Source organism: Schistocerca americana, unplaced genomic scaffold (assembly GCF_021461395.2).
Source record: "Schistocerca americana isolate TAMUIC-IGC-003095 unplaced genomic scaffold, iqSchAmer2.1 HiC_scaffold_137, whole genome shotgun sequence".
Lineage (NCBI taxonomy): Eukaryota > Metazoa > Arthropoda > Insecta > Orthoptera > Acrididae > Schistocerca > Schistocerca americana.
In genome coordinates, this window is record NW_025725449.1 from 277,501 (window position 1) to 282,500 (window position 5,000).

The following is a 5,000-nucleotide window of genomic DNA, read 5'->3' on the forward strand; positions in this document are numbered from 1 at the left end:
TGGCATCGTTTATGGTTAGAACTAGGGCGGTATCTGATCGCCTTCGAACCTCTAACTTTCGTTCTTGATTAATGAAAACATACTTGGCAAATGCTTTCGCTTCTGTTCGTCTTGCGACGATCCAAGAATTTCACCTCTAACGTCGCAATACGAATGCCCCCGCCTGTCCCTATTAATCATTACCTCGGGTTCCGAAAACCAACAAAATAGAACCGAGGTCCTATTCCATTATTCCATGCACACAGTATTCAGGCGGGCTTGCCTGCTTTAAGCACTCTAATTTGTTCAAAGTAAACGTGCCGGCCCACCGAGACACTCACTCAAGAGCACCCTGGTAGGATTGCAACGGGGTCCGCCTCGGGACGCACGAGCACGCACGAGGCGCGTCGCACGCCTTCGGCTCGCCCCACCGGCAGGACGTCCCACGATACATGCCAGTTAAACACCGACGGGCGGTGAACCAACAGCGTGGGACACAAATCCAACTACGAGCTTTTTAACCGCAACAACTTTAATATACGCTATTGGAGCTGGAATTACCGCGGCTGCTGGCACCAGACTTGCCCTCCAATAGATACTCGTTAAAGGATTTAAAGTGTACTCATTCCGATTACGGGGCCTCGGATGAGTCCCGTATCGTTATTTTTCGTCACTACCTCCCCGTGCCGGGAGTGGGTAATTTGCGCGCCTGCTGCCTTCCTTGGATGTGGTAGCCGTTTCTCAGGCTCCCTCTCCGGAATCGAACCCTGATTCCCCGTTACCCGTTACAACCATGGTAGGCGCAGAACCTACCATCGACAGTTGATAAGGCAGACATTTGAAAGATGCGTCGCCGGTACGAGGACCGTGCGATCAGCCCAAAGTTATTCAGAGTCACCAAGGCAAACGGACCGGACGAGCCGACCGATTGGTTTTGATCTAATAAAAGCGTCCCTTCCATCTCTGGTCGGGACTCTGTTTGCATGTATTAGCTCTAGAATTACCACAGTTATCCAAGTAACGTGGGTACGATCTAAGGAACCATAACTGATTTAATGAGCCATTCGCGGTTTCACCTTAATGCGGCTTGTACTGAGACATGCATGGCTTAATCTTTGAGACAAGCATATGACTACTGGCAGGATCAACCAGGGAGCTGCGTCAACTAGAGCTGAGCAGCCGGCCGCCCGGGAGTGTGTCCCGGGGGCCCGCGCGAACACGCAAGCGTCCGCTCAATTATTCTGCAAACAGGAGGAGGCTGAGCTCCCCTGCACAATACACCTCGAAACCCTCTCAGGTCCCGGCGGCGCGCAGCGCCGTCCTAAGTACTTGGTCGGGTTCGAGAGAGGCGCAATCGCCCGGAGTTTGGCGAGTAGACGCTTTAGGTGCGACCACCCGTGCTCCCAACTGAGCTTGCCGCTGCCGACAGAGGCCCGGGAGCGTGCTGTCGTGGCATTGCCGGCGGGAGACAACACGCGCCACCTACGGTGACCGGCAGCTCCAACGCCAGCGCCACAGAAGGACAAAAGCCCCACTTGGGTGCCGAAGCGAACTCTCCCAGCACAGCGCACGCGCCAACACGTCCGCACAGCTGCGATACAAACCACCTGCGAGAACCGCAGAGGCGACCGAGCAGCAGACGGCGTCGCGGCGCCGAGCGCCGGGCGGCGGCGCATCCTCAGCGCACACAGTCCTCAATCGGACCAGCACACTGCAGATGTCCACCGCGCTTCGCACCGGGCCCGCGAGGACCTACTTTGGCCGCACGGCGCCGCGTGCAGGGTGCGCCGGCGCGCAGCTGCGCCGCCTGCCGCCTCCGTCGGCCGGCGCGCCTGCCACTGGCCGCCCCCACCAGCCGGCTGTAGCGCGTGCGCCCACGCACCGCGCGGCCAGCACGCCGGGAGGCCCCCCCTCACCGGCCGGGGACGGTCCCACCCAGCCACCGCCGCGTATCGCTTCACACCCAGATGCCATTCACGTTCGTGGGCATGGTGGGTATCGCTGGAACAACCGGTTGGTAGCTCAACCGATCGTCGCCATCACTGATTCACCTCTAGCGAGAACAACCGCACCACAACGGTTTACCAGTTGTTCATTTGCATAACGTCACCAGCAAACGTAGGCGTCCATCGCCATTTGCAAATTCAACGATTGTTGCATGCCTGTGTCAGGTGTCACGACACACTATGTCTGCCCACATACACGCAACAACATGTGCACGCTTCGCGAACACGTGGAAGGTGGCCCCCGTACGTATGCGATGTCCATTGCGCGAACGACTGTCAACCGGCCTCTGTCGCATGTCGCAGATGTGGAACGCAGTGCACCATGCTATCACGGTGTGTGAGAAGAGACGACTACGTCTGACAACACGCGCCACTACATCAACAGACGGCTCATGCTGATCGCCATCCAGGGCATACCACACTGCAATCCAGCTCTTATAGGGAGACGACACGTAGCTGAGTGCACAACATTTGGACCGCATGGTTCGCCGTTGTTGGCGCAGTCGTTGTACGGTCACATGTACCACGATGTATCATTCAGTACATGAGGACCAATGTGCAGTACAGTGTGTGATTTGGACGTACAACATCAGCGGACAGTTGACACAGGCCGTACCACAGCGTAGGCTAAGTGCTTCGCACATGCGAATGCCAATGAACAACTGCAAATGCCAATGAACAACTGCAAAGGGCATTGAGCATGTACGTCCTGCTGCCATCCACATTACAGTGTATAGCTGCAAGGTGTTTAACATGAAGCGATACACTGGGGACCGGGCAGTGCGAGTAGCAAACTATATTGCGGGGGTTGCAGTTAGGCAACACTACACTAATTTAACGCGTCGTATGACAATTACAGAGCAGGTTAAGGCCCAACGTGTGTTGGGTTAAGGCCCAACGTGTGTTGGGTTAAGGCCCAACGTGTGTTGGGTTAAGGCCCAACGTGTGTTGGGTTAAGGCCCAACGTGTGTTGGGTTAAGGCCCAACGTGTGTTGGGTTAAGGCCCAACGTGTGTTGGGTTAAGGCCCAACGTGTGTTGGGTTAAGGCCCAACGTGTGTTGGGTTAAGGCCCAACGTGTGTTGGGTTAAGGCCCAACGTGTGTTGGGTTAAGGCCCAACGTGTGTTGGGTTAAGGCCCAACGTGTGTTGGGTTAAGGCCCAACGTGTGTTGGGTTACGTTAAGGGGCAATGTGGGTTACGTTAAGGGGCAATGTGGGTTACGTTAAGGGGCAATGTGGGTTACGTTACGGCGCAATATAGGTTACGTTACGGCGCAATATAGGTTACGTTAAGGCGCAATATCGGTTACGTTAAGGCGCAATACAGGTTACGTTAAGGCGCAATACAGGTTACGTTAAGGCGCAATACAGGTTACGTTAAGGCGCAATACAGGTTACGTTAAGGCGCAATACAGGTTACGTTAAGGCGCAATGCAGGTTACGTTAAGGCGCAATACAGGTTACGTTAAGGCGCAATACAGGTTACGTTAAGGCGCAATACAGGTTACGTTAAGGCGCAATACAGGTTACGTTAAGGCGCAATACAGGTTACGTTAAGGCGCAATACAGGTTACGTTAAGGCGCAATACAGGTTACGTTAAGGCGCAATACAGGTTACGTTAAGGCGCAATACAGGTTACGTTAAGGCGCAATACAGGTTACGTTAAGGCGCAATACAGGTTACGTTAAGGCGCAATACAGGTTACGTTAAGGCGCAATACAGGTTACGTTAAGGCGCAATACAGGTTACGTTAAGGCGCAATACAGGTTACGTTAAGGCGCAATACAGGTTACGTTAAGGCGCAATACAGGTTACGTTAAGGCGCAATACAGGTTACGTTAAGGCGCAATACAGGTTACGTTAAGGCGCAATACAGGTTAGGTTAAGGCGCAATACAGGTTAGGTTAAGGTACGACATAGGTTAGGTTAAGGTACGACATAGGTTAGGTTAAGGTACGACATAGGTTAGGTTAAGGTACGACATAGGTTAGGTTAAGGTACGACATAGGTTAGGTTAAGGTACGACATAGGTTAGGTTAAGGTACGACATAGGTTAGGTTAAGGTACGACATAGGTTAGGTTAAGGTACGACATAGGTTAGGTTAAGGTACGACATAGGTTAGGTTAAGGTACGACATAGGTTAGGTTAAGGTACGACATAGGTTAGGTTAAGGTACGACATAGGTTAGGTTAAGGTACGACATAGGTTAGGTTAAGGTACGACATAGGTTAGGTTAAGGTACGACATAGGTTAGGTTAAGGTACGACATAGGTTAGGTTAAGGTACGACATAGGTTAGGTTAAGGTACGACATAGGTTAGGTTAAGGTACGACATAGGTTAGGTTAAGGTACGACATAGGTTAGGTTAAGGTACGACATAGGTTAGGTTAAGGTACGACATAGGTTAGGTTAAGGTACGACATAGGTTAGGTTAAGGTACGACATAGGTTAGGTTAAGGTACGACATAGGTTAGGTTAAGGTACGACATAGGTTAGGTTAAGGTACGACATAGGTTAGGTTAAGGTACGACATAGGTTAGGTTACGGTACGACATAGGTTAGGTTACGGTACGACATAGGTTAGGTTACGGTACGACATAGGTTAGGTTACGGTACGACATAGGTTAGGTTACGGTACGACATAGGTTAGGTTACGGTACGACATAGGTTAGGTTACGGTACGACATAGGTTAGGTTACGGTACGACATAGGTTAGGTTACGGTACGACATAGGTTAGGTTACGGTACGATATAGGTTAGGTTACGGTACGATATAGGTTAGGTTAAGGTACACATTGTTGTAAGGAAAGGTTTAATGGGGGGCGGGGCGGGGCGGCCGGTTTGTTGATTGTGATTATAGTAAGTGGATGCCTGCGGCATCATCTGATTTGCCACGTCAGGATGCACCTTTGGCTCATGACAGGCGGCGCTCTCATTCCATGCTTGTGGCAGACCTGTGTCTTTCATTCCTGCCATTGTTTGTGTGCTGTGAGAGGAGGCAGTATTGTGATGTT

The 5,000-nt window shown here is 52.0% G+C and overlaps 1 non-coding gene across 1 annotated transcript in view; it reads right to left on the minus strand.

Moving 5' to 3' along the window:
* LOC124566080 overlaps nucleotides 1-1,134 on the minus strand; it is a 1,910-nt gene extending 776 nt beyond the window's left edge. Inside the window, exon 1 of the ribosomal RNA XR_006970756.1 lies at nucleotides 1-1,134. This exon is cut by the window's left edge and continues 776 nt beyond it. This is a non-coding gene — a ribosomal RNA (small subunit ribosomal RNA).
* Between the last annotated feature and the right edge of the window lie 3,866 nt (nucleotides 1,135-5,000).